The sequence below is a fragment of the Juglans microcarpa x Juglans regia genome, chromosome 7S, assembly GCF_004785595.1.
Source record: "Juglans microcarpa x Juglans regia isolate MS1-56 chromosome 7S, Jm3101_v1.0, whole genome shotgun sequence".
Taxonomy (NCBI): Eukaryota; Viridiplantae; Streptophyta; class Magnoliopsida; order Fagales; family Juglandaceae; genus Juglans; species Juglans microcarpa x Juglans regia.
The window spans coordinates 9,013,313-9,032,912 of NC_054607.1; the positions used below are offsets into that span (position 1 = coordinate 9,013,313).

General features: G+C 34.4%; 1 pseudogene; it reads left to right on the top strand.

Annotated features, from left to right (window-relative positions):
* Positions 1-19,600, top strand: part of LOC121240786 — a 67,921-nt pseudogene that overhangs the window by 24,024 nt on the left and 24,297 nt on the right.

Sequence of the window (19,600 nt, forward strand, 5' to 3'; positions counted from 1 at the left end):
AGAAAGTCAAGGCCATCAAGGAGTGGCCAACGCCAAAAAGCATCACTGAGGTAAGAAGCTTTCATGGCTTAGCTAGCTTTTATCAGTGTTTTGTTAAAGACTTCAACACCATTGCTGCACCACTCACTGAGGTAATTAAAAAAAATGTTGGGTTTCATTGGGGGGCTAATCAAGAGAATGCTTTTGCCACTATTAAAGAAAGGTTGTGCTCTGCACCTGTGTTAGCATTACCTGATTTTAACAAAACTTTTGAGATTGAATGTGATGCCTCAGGAATAGGGTTTGGAGCCGTTTTGATGCAGGATAGGCGGCCCATAGCCTTCTTCAGTAAAAAGTTAAGTGGGGCATCCCTGAAGTACCCTAATTATGACAAAGAGCTTTACGCTCTTGTTCGTGCATTAGAGACTTGGCAGGACTACTTATGGCCAAGGGAATTTATGATCCACACCGATCATGAATCATTGAAGCATCTCAAGGGTCAAGGTAAGTTGAATAAAAGGCATGCTAGATGGATGGAATACATTGAGACATTTCCCTATGTCATCCGTTACAAGCAATGTAAGGAGAACATTGTTGCTAATGCTCTATCCCGGAAGAGTAGTTTGGATGGACAAAAGAAGTCGGAGTTGGTGAAGTCACTTCATGAGAGGGTACGGCTTCAAATTGTCCAAAAGAATGAAAGGGTTGCTTTCCAAGCCAATAAAGGACGAAGGCGTGTCATCTTTGAACCAGGAGATTGGGTTTGGGTTCACATGCGCAAAGAAAGATTCTCAGCCCATAAAAGGACTAAGTTGCATCCTCGAGGAGATGGACATTTCCAAATTCTTGAGAAAATTAATGACAATGCATATAAAGTGGATCTTCCAGGTGAGTATAAAGTTTCTGCAACTTTCAATATTTCTGATCTTTCTCCTTTTGATGTAGGTGAAGATTCGAGGTCGAATCCTTTTGAGGAGAGGGGGAATGATAGGAACTAAGGTGGGCCTACTCTTAAAGATCCTTTGCAAGTTCCAGATGGGCCAATTACAAGATCAAGGGCCAAGAAGATCAAGGAAGCAATGCAAGGATTGGTGCAATCCACTTGGGATGAAGCCAGTAAGAGCCCAACACTGAAGATGGGTCTGAAAGAAGAAGAACCAGCTTTGATCCACTTTATTCAAGCTGTGGAAGACATGACTTAGAGATATGGCCGATTGTTATTGGAGGCTTCTAATTTGATTAAATGATTTATTTTATTAGTTTAGAATAAGTGGGCTTGAAGATGCTTGGCTCACATGTTTTATTTCTTATGAACTATGTTTTTGGGAATGCCTTGTATTTTGGCCAATGGCTTATTTGGAAAGTTACATTTTAGGAACTAGGGTTTCATCAATTTATTGTAGGGGTTACTGTAGCCGCGCGTACTATAGCCGGTACTGTTCATCAAGGGTAATTTTGGGTAAAAGGGGCTTTATTTTGGCTAGGGTTTTTATTAGGTTTGGGTTTAAAAACTCTTTGTAGACTCATTTGAGAGATTAGACAATATTGAATTTTGTTTGTGAGTTGAGTTTTCTCCTCTTGTTCTTGATTGAACTCTTGAACTTATCAAAGGTAAATCACAACATTTGTGGCGTTTCTCCTTTGTAATCTGGGTTCTTGAGACAGGTTCTTCAACGGGTCTAGATTTTAATATAATCTAGGTTCTTGAAATGGGTTCTCATCGGGTCTAGATTCTCCATCCTTGACTTGATTTTTGGCTTTCTTGGGAAGTTTTTAAAATGATTGTGGGTTCAAGGGAATTCATTCACACGGGTTCATATCAGTTAGATTACCTAAACCTAAGATAAAGAAGTTAGGACAAAAAGCCATTGAGTGCATTTTCTTAGGTTATGTACATCACAGTGTTGGCTATAGATTCCTAGTTGTGGAACCTAACGGTTCTGTTGATGTCAATACAGTGATTGAATCCAGGGATGCTGAATTTTTTGAAAATAGATTCAGTGAAATTCTACTTTTTAATGATAAAATAGTGGAATTAGACAGATCACTTGAAAATAATGATGAATCTGGTGAACCATTTGAACCAAGAAGGAGTAAACGAGTCAGAACTGAAAAGTCATTTGGACCAGATTTTGTTGTGTACTTGGTAGATGGTACAAGAGATTCATCTTGTAACCAAATTATGATTACACACAATGTTGAGAATGATCCTATGACGTATGAAGAGGCTATGAAGTCTCAGGATGTAGCTTTTTGGAAAGAAGCTATTAATGATGAAATGGATTCAATCATGGGTAATAATACTTGGAAATTAGTAGATTTACCCCCTGGTTCGACACCTATTGGTTGCAAATGGATTTTTAAAAGGAAACTGAAAGTAGATGGAACAATTGAAAAGTTTAAGGCAAGACTAGTAGCAAAGGATTTTACCCAGAGACATGGTTAGATTATTTTGATACCTACGCACCAGTTGCTAGGATTGCTACTATCAGAACTTTGATTGCCTTGGCAGCCATCTACAAGTTTGAAATCCATCAAATGGATGTTAAGACTGCCTTCTTGAATGGTGAGTTAGAAGAAGAAATTTACATGGAACAACTCGAGGGGTTTGTCATGCTTAGCCAAGAACATAAAATTTGTAAATTGGTTAAGTCACTTTATGGACTTAAACAAGCACCAAAACAATGGCACGAAAAGTTTGATAAAGCTGTAGTAAAAAATAGTTTTAGGATACATGAATCTGATAAATGTGTCTACAGCAAGTTCAATGGAAATAAAGGTGTTATAATATGCTTATCTGTAGATGACATGTTGATTTTTGGCACTGATAATATGAGCATTGAAAGTACTAAGAAATTTTTGTCATCAAATTTCGATATGAAGGATTTGGGTATTGCAAATGTGATTTTGGGTATTAGAATTATAAGAAATGATAATGGTATAACTCTAACCCAATCACATTATATTGAGAAAATATTGAAAAAGTTTAATTACTTTGATTGCAAACCCATGGCTACACCTTTTGATTCAAATTTTAAATTGTATCATAATACTGGGAGAGCAGTGGATCAACTTGAATATGCTAAAGTTATTGGTTGTCTAATGTATGCTATGACATGTACTAGACCTGATATTGAATTTGCAGTAGGCAAACTTAATATGTACGCTAGTAACCCTAGTCATATTCATTGGATAGCTGTACAAAGAATTTTTAAATATTTGAGAAATACCACATAAATTATGGTATTGAGTACAGCGGATTTCCTTCGGTAGTAGAAGGATACACAGATGCCAGTTGGATAACTGAGCATGCTGATCACAAGTCAACTAGTGGGTGGATATTCACCCTTAGTGGAGGAGCAATCTCCTGGGGATCAAAGAAGCAGACATGCATAACTGACTCTACCATGGCAGCAGAGTTTATAGCATTGGCTTCTTGTAGCAAAGAGGCAGAGTGGCTGAGAAATTTATTAATAGAGATTTCGATTTGGCCAAAACCAATGCCACCAATATCTTTGCATTGTGACAGTCAGGCTACACTGTCGCGGGCCTATAGCCATATATATAATGGCAAGTCTAGGCATATTGGTTTACGACATAGCTATGTGAGGCAATTACTCACAGATGGAGTAATTACATTTGATTTTGTGAGATCTTGTCAAAATTTGGCAGATCCATTAACTACAGGACTTGCAAGAGATTTGATGTGGAAGACATCAAAGGGGATGGGTTTAAAGCCAATACAATAAAATCACCAATAATGGAAACTCGACTCAACTCTTGAACATATCGAGACTTGAGTTCAATGAGCAAAGTACATTATATGTTCGTGATTTGCAAGCACTGCGATATTTAAATTAGTTTTCAAACTAATTTGATCATCCCAAGGTTTGAAGTGCTTGGTACTGTAATGAAAAGGAGAGGTTGAGCAATAAGCTCTTAATAGACTTATAACATGGTTATGTTAAAGTATTTAGTTACAGGACACTTTCGATAAGTCTACCTATATGAGTGTCGGGGGTGGTGCCGCCTCCTATGCGAATTAAGGCTTTGTCACTAGAGCGCTCATGAAATCAGGATATAGACACAAGGCCAATCCACGTGTCGGCCTTTATGAACTACCCAAAGAGAAGAAAATTTATATGTGAGATATATCCGGCTAATCGTATAGAATCGCTAGTTCAAAGCATTGTCTACTATGCCATTCTGGTTAGTTTTGATGTATTTTCACTATGTGAAGGTTCAAGACCAAAAGACACCTTCATTTATGTATAAGTTTTCCTATTCTAGCCAGGATGTATTTTGAAAATGGTGGGGGATTGTTGAAAATAGACAGCGAGAAGAAGGAAAGAAGCCGAAGCTGACTGAAGAAGAAGAGAAGGAAGGGAAGAAGCAGAGATAGATATATTGCACAATAATTAAATTATGCAAGCACAAAATAGACAGGCGGTTGAACCGACCATATGCATGTATGCGTATGCAAAATCAATTGTAATAAACATATAAGCTTTATTAAAATTAACAAGCTTAAAGTAATTACAGGCAGTCGGTAGTGCAGATTTGCACTTACAGAAATCAGGGTAAATAAGGAGAGTCAAGAACAGGGTAGAGAGGGTCAGAGGTTTTCTCTCAAGTGAGTTCTGGTATGAGCTCTGCCTTAGCTTAGAACGAGGTTCTCCTTTTATAGAATAAGGAGTTCCTGTTTACAATCATTAAAGTGAAACAGTAAATCAATCCGTGAGTGAACAGTGGAGTAACTGTTTAAGCACGGGGCTCATGTTGTCATCATTGTGTCTTCCAGCTGTCCTTGTGGGCGGCTGCTTTGGCGCAAGACGACAAATTAGGATTCAGTCGACTCTGTGTCTTCCAGCTGTCTCTGTGGGCGGCTGCTTTTAGGCTCAGAGTGCCAATTAACTCAAAGAGGACTATGGTTGGTCTTCTTTGAACTCAAGTAGTAGTCAATCATCTTCCAGCTTTGGAATGCCTTCTGAATCATGACCGAAAATATTGCTGTATGAAGCCTCAGAGGATGCTTCCGAATTTTCTTCAGAATTATCACATGTAGACTTAGACAGTTGTTGTTCCAACAATTTTATCAAATCTTTTTTACCGAGTCTGCTGAGAATGTTATCTTTGGCAGACTTGGAGGATTTCTTCGAGGATGAGCTGGTGGCTTTTCCTCTAGATGAAAAAGTTGGAGAATCAGGGGCCTGAATTATCAAAGGATATTCGGGTATTACTGAACCAGATTTAATTGCAGGGAATTCCTTCTTGTCTTGTAAATCAGGGGCGACTTGAGGGAAATCTTTAATCATCTGGCTGATCACTTTTTCAGTATATCCAAACCTATCCCACCATTTTGTGAAATAAGCTCGGTCCATTATATTAGCATTTTTCTCATAAGTCCATTTGAAGATCCACGGTAGTTTGTAGTTCTTACAGAAATGGAGCTCATAAGGAAACATCTGTGAATGCCGGTTTAATTTTGTACCAGCAACTTGTTGATAAAATGTAAAAGCTCTGGCGAGCTGCTCAGGAAGATTCTGGGAAATTAATCCAAATTGATCCCACCATTGGAGAAACCAGTAAGGGAAAGTTCCTTTGAATCTTGTATCAAAATTGATGAACCATGAATGGCTCATATCTGGTACCTGAAAGAACATGAAGCGTCTCCAGGCAGTTATGTAATCAAAATAATTATAACTCAGTGCAGAGTCTAGGAGTCTTTTAAGAGTCGATGGGTTGGTACCCCATTCCTCTTCTGTGGTAACTCGAAGAATATAAGCACTGTGATAGATCAGTTTTGTGGAATCATTCTTATCATAAATGGGTTTTATGACAAGAGAGTTGGTGAGAATTAAAATACTGGAATAATACTGGAGATTTTTGGAGGAATCTTCAGGTATCCAGTGGAAATTAGGGGGGAAATAGGAAGAGGCTATTTTAAACGGATCTGTAGAATTAGAACGACTGGGTTCTATATGGAACAGATGGGTAATAAATGGCTTCTTCATGTACATAGATTTTCCTTTTGGGAGGAAAAACTGAGGAGTAATCAAAGTAGGTCCTTTTGATGCAATTGCTTTCACATATGGATCAAAAGGGGTAGAAACCGTAGACGCGAAGGTCGACGGTTGCACAATTTTACCAAGAGGTGTGAACCTGTTAGCAATATCCAGTGCTGTTGTCGCTGCACTGGGCACAATGGAGGATCCAGACTCATTCTTGATGAGTTTTATACTGGGTATTGGAGGTGGGGGATTCACTCTCTGTTTCTCTTTTCCTTTCTTTTTGTTGACGCTCATGGTTGGGTGTCTGCAAGAATTCTCTGGTAAGAAAATCAGGGATAGAATTATCAGTGCCTTTGATATATTCAATATCAAAATCAAAAACACTTAATATACCTTGTCATCGTGCAAAAATATGTTTTGATGCAATGTTTTGAACATCTTGTTCTAAAACAAATTTAGCACTCATGCAATCAATGCGAAGTAAAAAATTCTTGTTTAACAAATCAGATTGAAATTTAGAAATACATAGTACTATAGATAATATCTCTTGTTTAATAGTACTATATTTTTCTTGTGCAGGGTTCCAGGTTCCAGAATGGAATCGAACAATTTGTTCAGATGAACCTGGTGAAACAGATTGTTTCAGAATGCCACCATAACCAATGTTTGAGGCATCTGTTTCAACTATTTTGAATGAATCAGAAGTGGGGATACCAAGGCACGACAGAGTTTTGACATGTGCTTTGATTTTCCTCACTATTTTAGTATGACTTTCTGTCCAAGGAGGAGGATTGGAAAGAAGTCTTTTGAACAAAGGACGACATTGCTTCCTCATATCCTTGTAGAAATCAGCAAAATAGTTAAGAGATCCTAGAAATCTCTGTAACTGGTTTTTGTCAAGAATGACATCAGGGAATTTGTCGGCAAAATCAATAGCTCTTTGGATGGGCCTGATTTTCCCTTCAGAAATATCATAACCAAGGAATCTGATCTTGGTTTGGAACAATTTGATCTTTTTCGCAGAAACGACAAGACCATTGAATCTAATGATGTCTAGAAACGAATTTAAATGTTTCGAATGTTCATCAATAGATTTGGAAAAAACAAGAACATCATCTATGTAGACGATGGTAAAAGCAGTGAACGAATTGAAAATATCGTTCATGATATGTTGGAACTCACTAGGGGCATTTTTGAGACCGAATGGCATCACATTCCATTCGTAATGACCAAAGGGAATAACAAAGGCTGTCGTATACCTATCTGACTCGGCTATCTGGATTTGCCAAAATCCGGATTTGAGATCAAATTTGGAAAAGACTACAGCATCACTCAACCTATGAATTAAGTCATTTTTGTTAGGAATAGGGTACCTAATCCACTGTAAGACTTTGTTCAAAAGTTTGTAATTAATGACTAGACGAGGGGTACCTCTCTCTAGTTCGGCCTTTTTTCGGACATAAAAAGCTGGGCAAGACCAAGGGGACTTACTCTCTCTAATTATGCCTTTATCCAATAAATCAATGATTTCCTTTTTGCAGAATTCTAAAATCTGACTATTCATCTGAATTGGTCTGGCTTTAGTGGAGATTGTGCGTTCATCAAAATTTTTGATATAGGGTAGAGAAACGATGTGTTTCTTCCTATGCCAAAAAGCATTTGGTAAATCAGAACAAACATAAAAAACAAGACGCTTGTTAAAATCATCAATTTTTGAAATCAAGATGGGCGAAGATAAATGTTCAGAAATCTTTTTGTATCTTATTTCCTGTTTAAGGAAATTCAGATGCTTTTGTTTTGCAAAAAGTAAAGATTTCAAACCTTTATCTTGATCAATCTCTTGACGAGATGCAAATTTGAATTTAACCTTTTGACCAAAAGGATCAGTAGTAATACCATCTTTTTCAGTCAAGAAGGGATATAAAGCCGAAATAAATGGAATGCCTAAAATCATTTTGTCAGACATGTTTTTGACTAAAACAGAAAGGATTTTAAAACAAACATTGTTTTGGCAAACATGAGCGCTATTCAGCTCATAAGTAATTTTCATCTGAGATCCATTCGCAGAAAACAATCTCTCAGAAGATTTTTCAAAATATTTGCTGGGAATGAGTCCTTCCTGAATACAATTCAGGTCTGATCCAGAATCAATCATAGCAACAACAGAAAATTGAAAATCATGGGCAACCACGATGGTAACCCTTGAAAACCATTTCGGAGGAATGGTATGATGGATTAAACAAATCTGGTTATCAGCAGCTAACTCATATTGGCTAGAACCAGAGTCATTCGTTTGCTCATTATCAGAAGGGATGTCCTGATCAAGTTGTTTATCAATTTTAAACACTAAAAATTCTTGTTTTAAAATCTCATTTTCAGACTTAAGGTTATTAACCTCAGATCTGAGTTCAACGATTTCTTTTTTAACAAGATTTATCTCGTGTTGTAAATCATTAGTAGAAATTTCCTTGGGCTTTTTCTTTTGAAATCTTTCCAAGGTTTCTTGAAAACTAATCCTGTGTTTTGAGGGTTCTGGTTCTTGACGACCCAGAAGCCTTTTTAGCTTAAGAAGATATTCTTCTTTGAGCTCAGAATTTGTAATTTGAGAAATCAAGGTTAGCAATAAATTCTCCCGTTCTTCAGACTTGGTCAGAGTATGAATTGTCTTCCCTTTAGTCTGACAACAAGTATCATTACAATTGCAACTTAGCTTAGGACCAGTAGAATCTGGAAATTCAGTTTATGAGTGATATTCTGAATCACTGGAACTGAACTCGAGGATATCAGATGATGAAGACGAAGCTATTTCTAGGAGTCGAAATAGTTCTTCTTTATCATTGTTATCAATATTCAACTGATTAAGCTTCTTTTTAAATTTTTTATCTTTTTTGGCTTTCTGGGGACATTTATTAGCAAAATGCCCTGGATTGCCACAGATATAACATTTTCCTTGAGAAGAATCTTTAGATTTCTTTTTCTTAGAAAATGGCTTAGAAAATGGTTTTTTATAAGTTTTCTTATAAAATTCATCATGGGGTTTTCTCCTGATACCACCATGAGGTTTAGAAAACTTGTGTCTCCTTTTAGAGGGAGCTATAGCAGGAAGTCCAAATTGTTCACAAAATGATCCCATTTCATATTTGGCTTTCTTGCTATTTCTCATCTGCTCTCGGAGCATCCTTTGATCATTACACATACTAATACCAAGTTTCTTTATTACTGCACATATATCACCATAGGTGTATGCATCGTAATTAAGAGACCCAGTAACAGTAAGTTCATCCTTCACTTTGTAGGCAAACAAGCGAGGTAGACCATCAATAAATTTCTCCTTCCAGTAAGGCTTCTGGCTATCATCCCGAAGCATTACTTTGGAAATAAAAACATCTTGGTACCATCTGTAATCAGACATCTGATGACATCTAAGATTATTTAACTGGTCACTGATACGACTAGTTATATCCGATGGTGTGCCAATAAAATGCTTTAAAATTGTATAAATCAAAGTATTAACTCCATCAGATTGAGCAGATCCAATAGATTCATCAAAAATAGGGAACCCTTCATCATTACACTTGACAGCGTTCTGAATGGTTTCCTTAGTATCTCTGGTCAGGTGTTTATCCCACCAGTTTCTTAAAACACCGGAAAATCCTTGTGTTAAAATCTTAACAATATCAGGCTGTCTGATATTATTATTCACATAAGCATTTGCTACAAGGGACATTTTACTCATGGTATTCATGATCTCTTGTTCAAAGAAACCATCAATATTCCATTCGTAAACCTTGTCAGCAGAGTAAGAAGATTGGCTTTGAAAAACTTTTTCTTCAAACTGCAAATCAGGAGGAGTAGGCCTGGAATATACGATGAGTTATAACTTTTCGTTCACAACCTTTGGTTATCTATAAATAAACCCATTGGCCTGCCATTTGAAAATGACAGAATATAATTTCGAATTCTCTCTCTCTCCCAAGTTCTTCACTTCTTCATATTATTAAAACTTGTTAGAATCTATTTGTTCTCGAGAGAACAAATTTCTAATTTCTTGGTTGAATAGTAAAATCTGAAAGTATTCGGGGTCTAATTTTATGTGTGCATAACACAGTTAGACAAACAGACTTGTTCTGGGCTTCATTATATCTTGGAGACAAATTCGCTTGTAACCCGTGTGCATACCATTATTGGTGAGGGCGAATATTGTCTTAAGAAAAGCGACATTGTAACGCGCCTTGAAGCAAACTTTCTCTCATTATTGTCTGTTTTGCAGCCCGTTTATACCAACAGAAGCAAAATGTTACTTTGGTGGTTGACAAGATCTCACCTAGTGACTCCCATATACACATGTGAACAGATAAATTATGAATACATTAAAGCTGTTGAGATTGAGCAACCAACATTGGTAATAAAGGAAAAATCTTGAGCACACCCATATCCACAAAGACACCTAAAGGTTCGATATATCCATAGAGATGGTGCACTCATTTGCAGTGGAGGCATGAAAAAATATGAATTCAATATCTAATGGTTGAGGAAAAGAACAGACCCAATTGACTGAAATCAGAAAAACAAAACCGATAAAGCTAAAGAATCAGTGCGGCGTTGGGGCTTAAAGAATAGGAGAACTTACCATATTAGTTCACAGAGGAGAGAAGACTCAGATAGAATAGAAGTTAGCATCAAAAGACTGCACGAGAACTCAAAGGATCTGCAAAAGGGATGTAAATAGAGTGTAAAATCCTAGCCTGCATAAGAACTAAACTCTAAATTCCTCAACTATAACAAGGAAGCAGTAGTTGAGGCACTGAAGATGGGGAAGTCCAACCTATGAGATTTTATGCCGCATCTAGACACCAAATGGATTTCAAGAGATAAATATGATATGCTCAAGCTTTGGACTTGCTGAAAAGCTCCAAGCTTCTTTGCTTTCACATATTTTCCTCGATATGATTTATACTTCAGTCATAAGTATGGATAACAAAAAGCTTTAAGGCTCATATTTCAAATACTCATATGAAGCCATTAAGCCTTTGAACACTCTTTTTACTCATTTGGAGCATGACATCAAGAACAATCCTGCATAAACTTAACAGCTCAGATTTTATACATGCATAAAAACTGAGACTTTTTAGCACTTCAAAACCACTTTCACTCATTTATGAGTTTAATTAAGTAGGATATTAGTACATGTTGTTCCTAGACAAATTTAGTGATATTTAATACTGCGTATAGGTGACGAGCACGAAATGAGGTTCAAGAAGAAGCGCAACGAGATAAGTAATTTGATCACAAATTATGATCATCACAATACAGCTTATATAGATTATTATTAGCGCCAGTTCTTTGATAGCCATTTTGATGTACCGCTCATGTCATATGCAAACATGTCATCCAACATAGCCTACAATCATATCGTTCTGCATCATGTTCAGATTCAGAAATTATAATTATGTATGTATTATGTCATGCATCTCATGTGCATAAGATACGTAAGCTATCTTAAATTCAAGTGCAAGATAAGATCAGGTCAGTTAATTAGATAACCATTTAAATGCATGGTATCAATACAGTTCAGATCAGGGTGGATGTGTAAGCCACATACTCAAGCGTGATCCACCATATTATGCCAAAATACTATCAACAGCTCCCCTTGCGGCTGCGGGACTTGGGGCCGGTGCACATCCTTGCACACAAGGTTAAGTGTGTTGGCCAGTCAGATGAGTCAATTAAGTTAGATTAGTTAGTTAGCTCAGATAAATCAATCATGCATAACATAAATATCATAATAAATAGTCATGAATTTAAGCTCTCAGCATGAAAATTTTTATGAAAATCTTGTACTTATTATGTCTACATTGTAATGGATTTCTTGCTGAGTTTTCGACTCATTTTAATTTATTTCATTTTTGTTAACCACCCAGGTGATAATGTTGAATATGAGCAGGCAGGCCAGGATTAGAAGTAGCAATTGTTTTAGTTTCAGACTTTCTAGAATAAAATGGCTTTTACGACATAAATTTATTCAGTTTATTCATTGATTTTTTTTGGAAGATATTTTATTAGATAATTTTTTCGACAAAATAAATTCTAATTTTATTTATTAAATATGAGATCTTTTGTCAGATTTATTTTATGAAAAACACGTGATACTCCTAGCCTATGGGAATGGGGTGTTACACGCGCTTGAAACTGAATAAAGTTTCAAGAAAAGTAGGGAGTTACAACGTCTTTCTTGGACAATCAACTACGACGCTAAAAGCGGTAGGTCAACTAAAGAGAAGTCAAAAGGGAGGGCATTGTGAAGACGGTTGGAGTTGGGTTTTTGGGTAGAGTTTTATGGGAAATAAGGGGTTGGGGTTGGGTTTTCGGGTTGAGTTTTATGGGAAACAAGGGATTAGGGTCGGGCTTGGTGTATTCTGGGTTTTTTTTCATGGGCTTTTTGGGTCATTTGAGACTTTCTACTATGAGCAAGATGTTTTTTTTATACAGTTAATGTACTTGATTATTCCTATTGATATATATATATATAATATTTTTTACGTATTAAAAAAAATTGAAATTGGGCATTTTTGTGAATGGAGTAGCATTTTCTTGTGACTCAAAAAACTCATAATGATGGACGTTGGGAAAACTCAAAAAACGCATCTATACTTTTGCACGTTTGGATGAAGCTCAACACCTGCTAGCTATTCCATTGAAATTAACCACATGAGTGCATCTTCTGAAATACGTCCTCAGCCTTGGCAAGCAACTATAAATCATGATGATGTTCATGAAATAAATGACTAATGCAAATACAATAACAGATTCCCATAACCAATACTAGATATACAGCCTCTCTATTTCCTTACAATGAAAACCCACATAACACGAATGAACATTGTGAGATTTAATCAAAGTCTTTGCAAAGAGAGTAACATCTTCAGTGATTCCTCTAACAACTCTCTGGATGCAACTCCACCATAAACACCATGCATCTCATCGTAGCCTATATATATATATATATTAACAATGCTATCTACCCATTCCAACAAATAACCATTTTCTAAGTTGACGCTCAAAATAAGTTTACCCAAATACAATTAGCCAAATTGTAAAAGATAGATCTAATGTAAAATCAGAACTGCATCTCCATAAATACTCACCACTACAGATAGATCAATAATGTAAAATCTGAGAAAGGGACGTGAGGTAAATCTGAGGAAAATCAGAACCAAAGGCATCTCCATTTAAGTGGCTTGGACTGACAAGAACACCGTATAAGTGGCTTAGCGATCGTCCTACGTGGGGTGGGATAAAGACAATAGTAGCTCACTTTCCCGATCGTCCTACGTGGGAGGTTTTAATGGTCTGTAATATTTTGTAATAGAATGTGCTAAAACAGTTGAGATATTCAAATGAAGCATGAATTGACAATGGGTGTATTCGAGGTACACCCAACCCCTGGCCCAACTTAGTTTTCTCATCTTCCATCTTTAACCTGGCCCACTTTAGCTTTCTTAGCATCGTCCAACTTCGTGGGCTTCATAACAAAGTTGGGATAAAAAGAGTCGGCAACTTTCCCAATTGTCCTACGTAGGAGGTGGGATACGAAACTCGTTTAGATTGAGAAATAATACTAGATGAGTTGAAATGATTTGTGAATAATAATAAAATTTATAAGTTAAAATGATTTTTAAAAATTTTGTGTGTTTAGATTGGAAGTGAGATGAGATGGTTTTAAGTTGTTGAAGAGGAAATAGATGTGTGCTCTACAAATGATTGGATAATATTTATAATAATTTTATTTTATTTTATTTATAATATATTTATAAATCACTAATAATAATTTTTTAAATCACATACCCAATTTTTTTATAATATATTTTATAATAATATTTTAAGATGATAATATAGATATAAAATCAAATTAAAAAAAAAAACTGATATTTTTCTCTGTTTTCAAAATTGTAAGTTGCTGTTATATTATTAAATAATTTCTCTTTTCTCAGTTTTCTATTGGTATTTTTATTACTATATGGTGGTAGGATGATAATATATATAATCAAATTATATAAAAAAGGTATTTTTCTCTGTTTTCAACATTGTAAGTTAGCGTTATATTATGGGGGTAGGTTGATATTAGATAGGAAATCAATAGGGCAATGAGGCATAAAGGCAAGGTCTCACTTTTGTCGTTACCGAAAACGTGGGACAACCTCCTCAAAAGACTAGAAGATATGTTCAATTTACAACATTTCAAACTCTCTCTCAATCCAATCCGATGAGTTGAGTTGTTCTCAGTGGCAGAACTTGCAATGCCGTTGAAGAAGTCATTTTTTTTTTTTTTTTTATTTCTTATTATGTGATATATTTATACAAAGAGTAATAATAAATATAATTATAAAGTGCTAAATATTACGTATTCTATTTAAAAAATGAGTAAAGTTTAATATTAAAAAATAATTTTTTTCATGTGAGTTATAAATTTACATACTTTATTCAAAGAGAATGGGTGAAACTTGCACATCCTAGAACTGTTAATATTATTTCTCTTATATAAATTAAAAGAAATTGAAAATTCATAAAAACATAACTACATATAAAAGTATATCTCGATAATTTGTTATATGTACGTTTATGTACATGTAGAAATAAAATTATAAAAACACAACCTAATATATGTTTAATAATGTTTTATGAAATAATAGTCATTTATTGTTATTTTTGTAATAAAATATTTAGAATTTATTTATTTTTATATAAACTATCAAGAGATATTTTAAAATATCATATTTTATTCTAGTATGTAAGCTATTTTATCTGATTTCATGTAAAATCTAAATATTTTCATATCACATTAAACATATAATACTATTATATTAATTCTTTTTATTACTCAATAGAGTATAGAGGATAAAATCTTACGACTATTTTTTATATAGATTATTGACCTTAAATTTTTTTTTATATATTTTCATTTTAAATTTTATATTAAAAAGTCTAATATTATATAAAAAAAAATTTAGAATCCTTATTCATAAGTTTATTATTTCTCCTAAATCAATTTTATGGTTTTGAAGAGGCCACGTCTTTTCGTGAATGGAGGAGCATTTTCTTGTGACGCCGAAAACTCATAATGATAGACGTTGGGAAAACTCAAAAAACGCATTTCTACTTTTGCACGTCTGGTTGAAGCTCAACCCCTGCTATTCCATTGAAATTAAGTTAATTAACCAACCCCTGGCCCACTTTAGTTTTCTCATCTTTCATCTTTAATTTTTTCCTCATCTTGATCCAACTTCGTGGCCTTCCTAACAGAGGTGGGATAAAAAGAGTTGGCAACTTTCCCGATCGTCCCACGTTGGAGGTGGGATACGAAGAGTAGGTTTCGTTTGGATTAAAAAATAAGATGAGATAAATTGAGATAATTTATAAATAATATTAAAATTTGTGAGTTGAAATAATTTTTAAAATTTTTTTATATTTGAATTAAAAGTGAGATGTGATAGTTTTAAGTTGTTAAAGAGGAGATAAATGTGCGTTCTATAAATGATTGAATAATATTTATAATATTTATAAATATATTTATAAATAAGTAATAATAATTTTTAAAATTACATACCTAATTTTTTTTATAATATATTTTATAATAATATTATAAAATGATAATATAGAAATCAAATCAAATTATAAAAAAAAAAATTGTATTTTTCTCTGTTTTCAACATTGTAAGTTGCTGTTGTATTATTAAATAATTTCTCTTTTCTCAGTTTTCTATTGGTATTTTTATTACTATACGGGGGTAGGATGATAATATATATATATATATATATAAAATCAAATTATAAAAAAAAATGTAGAAATAAAATTATAAAAATATAACTTAATATATATTTCAGATTTAATGTTTCATGAAATAATATTTATCTATTGTTATTTTTGTAATAAAATATTTAGAATTTATTTTCTTTATATAAACTATTAAGAGATCTTTTAAAATGTCATCTTTTATACTAGTATGTAAGCTACTTTATCAGATTTTATGTAAAATTTAAATATTTTCGTATTACATTAAATATATAATATTATAATTGAAAGTTTAAATAAATTCTTTTATTACTCAATGAAGTATAAAGGATAAAATCTCGTAATTATTTTTTATATAGATCATGGATCTTAAATAATTTTTCTTGTATTTTCATTTTAGATTTCATATTAAAAAGCCAAATATTGTATAACAACAAAAATTTAGGATCCCTATTAATAAGCTTATTATTTCTTTTAAACTTAATTTTTAAGTTTAATTTTGAAGAAACCACATCTTTAAAAATAAATAATATATAAAAATTAGACAAAATTTTGGTCCAATAAGAAAAACTAGATTATCATATTCAGGCGCCACCCCATCATCTAGAACTCCAAGACAAAACGTGGTCATCGGTCCTATGGCTATATATATATATACGGACGTAAATGCGAAATCCTTCGACTCTTCTTCGATTGCAGATTCAGAATATGGCATATTTCTTCCGACCCTCCTCTAACCTTCTGCACCTAAATCCACGGCCATCGCAAACTTCTAGTAGTGCTACTGAGCTAGTCGTCGACATAGAAGCAGGAGTTGGCTTGGGGCCGGTTGAACCTGAACGGCGCCGCAACATGGGCTGGGCAAAATTCATCCTTCCTGCTTGCTTAACAGCAGCTATTGATGTTACACTTGTCTACGTTCAAGTTCACTCAAATTTTCCCACAGGCTTCCATTTTCTGAATATGGCAATATTACTTGCATTTGCTTCTTTCTTCGTTGCTTGGTTCATTAATCCCAAGTACATGGTAGCGATTAAAGTTGTCAGCTGTGGCGTATTTTCACATATACGGCGTTTTTTATTGGGATTACTATTCCAGTTCTATTATCTCTCAAGATTACTGGATGGCTCGTTTATGCCATATCGCTCATTGCAATTTTGTTCAGCTTCAAAACGGAATTAAAAGGGTATTATATAATCAGACCTCCAAATACTAGTGGAGAAAACCTTCCCACCGCTCAATCTGTTAATATCCAAATAACAGACCTCCAATGATCAGAAGCTCTGGGTTCTTTGGCATGTACGAGTGAAGGGGGGTGTTTTCATTTTAGATGGGTTTAATCAGATGAGGCCTTTTGTAGTTTGTATTTTATGAAATTCCCTTGTGTCTAATTTTAATTGGAGGCTGTTATACTCGTAACTCTTCACTCGAACATAGTAAAAGGTTGGATGTATAATGGTTTGGATGTATGTATTGCTGATGCTGAAATTCTCCAGAGCGACTCAGTACAAATTTGGGTTCTACAGTATCCAAATTGCATTTTTCTTTTGACAGATGCCAATATTTTTGTGGTTAAGCAATCAGTGCCGATGATCTTGTATCAGTACAAATCTTGTATTTCTTGGTAATGGGAAAAAATATCGGAAAAATTACTCCTCCCGCTGTGCTGGTTTTTTTTTACTTAAATGATTAAGTAATTATATTTTATTATTATTGTAATTTTCTTTTAAAAAATATTTAAAATTTTAAAAAAATTAAAAAAAAATAGCAGGAACTCCCACAGGTGGGAGGAGAACCACCCAAAATTATCTGGTGTGGTATTTCAAATTCAAACACAATATTTTTAAAAATCATTAAATTTCAACAATATCGTCCCTATTTACATTTATCTCAACTCATCTTTAAATCTAAATGATCTGAAAGCTTAAAAGATAAATGGCTATCGATCAGTAATAAGTTGAATGCTCAGTAGGTAAGAGTATCTTGGATATTAACTTGGGTTGTCCTCATTCCAATAACATCATTTCAGGGAAAGTAATTAGAAGAGGGTCAGGAATGAGTGATATGATACTTTCTTTGATGAGGTTTTAGCGACCAATGCTATCAGTTTATGTAGGTATCTGAATATCGACTAACTTTTTATTTCTGGCTACTAAGCCTGGCACAGATCTTTGCATGCTGTAACTGATATAATAATAAATTGACATACCGTGATCATAGAATATCTGTAGAATATGTATAATTTGGGTGAAGAACCTTGAAAGGGATGAGAATATTTATAGCGTTTTGCCGTAGTTCTATTTTGCTATAGCTTGTATCTAGGTGTACTGTATACATTCCGTGTATTTGGGTTATGCCTATTTACTTGGAATAAATTCTATTATTACCTATAAAAAAAAATGTATAATTTGTCTTTTGATCGATCAAGAGCGACAATGAACTATAGAAGAGTTTAGTGATTTAAGAAGGAATTTTTAATTTGTATTGTTGTTTGTTTTTGTTCGTTTGTTTATGAGTTATTTATGCTTTTGTTCTTTAACATGAGATATGTTGAGAGTTCCAAATTATGCTCATGCAGGTTAATTGCTGCTCTATCTAGAGATCTCTTGGTGGATTTTATCCCGTGAGTTCCTTCTTTCTGGATTTAATTCTCAGGCTTTTTTTTTCTTTTTCTTAGTAAATTATTCTTGGGGGCTCCTATCCTTAGAATCCTGCACTATTGGTTGCTATTTGCTGCACTTATTAACATTGTACGTAATGAGAAATTAGCCTCTATTATTGTTGGAGATGCACCAGCCTCACACCCTCTTAAATTGCTTTGAAATTTTCCCTGTCAGACTATCATATTCTTGCGTGTGCCGTGTCTTTACAGTTTTTTGCATTTATGACTTGAATCTCATGTATGTGGTCTTTGACAGCTTTCTGCCGAGGATTGCTGATTCGTTAGCGTCTCTCCTACAAAGTGGTGCTGATAGGGAGCCAGAGATTATCGAACAGGTCCAATCGATAGTTTCTGTGGTGTTCTTTAGTTGTCAATATTTGTTCTGTTTCCAATTTTTTCAAATAGCTTCCTCAATCTCAATCTAAACTTTTCCAAGCGTGGCTGTTGACATGCCGATATTTATATCGTGTTCATATATTATGATGTATTTGCAGAAGTATTTGATACGAGACCTTGTTTATCTGCTCAAGTAACTACTTTTGAATGCTGCTTTAGAAATTTTATTAATTTTGTTGTAATGATTCTGTGAAAGCAAACTGTTCATGCCACAATATTTGAGATTTATGTTAGAGCAAAACAAATATATTTTGGTTTGCTGTGAAACGTCCCATTTTGAAACAAAAATGAAACATGTTTCTGTGTTTGGTAGTTTTGGGGTGGGTCTAGGTAATTGGTAGCTCTTTTGATATTTTGTCTAGGTGATATGTTTCTAATCCAGCAATATCATTCTGATTTTTGTCAGTCTAGGTGATATGTTTCTAATCCAGCAATATCATTCTGATTTCTTCTGTCACATATTTGTTGCTATTGCTAGCACTGCCCCTTCCGTCACATAGTCCAATTTCTTTTGTAATTGTCATCTGTGCAATTACTGAAAAATCTCTCACTTGCAAAATGGAGAGGTTACAGGTAATGGAATCATAATTATAATAATTATGTAAACTGCATTTATATGCTATGCTACATGAGAATGAAAAGTCTGCCCCAAAAGATTTAAATCAAACTGATGGAGCTAGTTGAGTATCTTACTTACCCCCCCCCCCCCCCCCCCCCCCCCAACCCAAAAAAGAAAAAAGAAGAAGATAGTTTTAGGTCTCCA